This window comes from Cicer arietinum, chromosome 6, assembly GCF_000331145.2.
Source record: "Cicer arietinum cultivar CDC Frontier isolate Library 1 chromosome 6, Cicar.CDCFrontier_v2.0, whole genome shotgun sequence".
Classification (NCBI taxonomy): domain Eukaryota; kingdom Viridiplantae; phylum Streptophyta; class Magnoliopsida; order Fabales; family Fabaceae; genus Cicer; species Cicer arietinum.
The window spans coordinates 57,023,973-57,024,386 of record NC_021165.2 but is presented as its reverse complement, the minus strand read 5'-3'; positions in this window follow the sequence as shown (position 1 = coordinate 57,024,386).

The following is a 414-nucleotide window of genomic DNA, read 5'->3' as shown; positions in this document are numbered from 1 at the left end:
AATAAATTTATAATTTATAAATTACTTTACAATTTGATAATAATTTATAATTTATATTATTATCAAATTATTTTATAAGTTATTTTATAATAAATTTATAAATTATTTTATAATATTATTAGTAATTTATCATTGGTAATAATTTATATTATTAGTCATTAAATTCAATTGAAAAAAACCATATAATCACTCATAATCGACATAAATACTCTTTATGAGTAATAATGATTTTATACGTTAAAAATTCAATTACTCATTAATGTCAATTCCTTTATAATTACTTTTAATTTATGTCAATCCATTTTTTTAGTAATATTTTATAAAATAAAAATATATATTCTATTTGATAGAAAATACACAAACTATCATTATATGTTCTACAATATAATTCAACATTAACATTTTTTTTAAAAT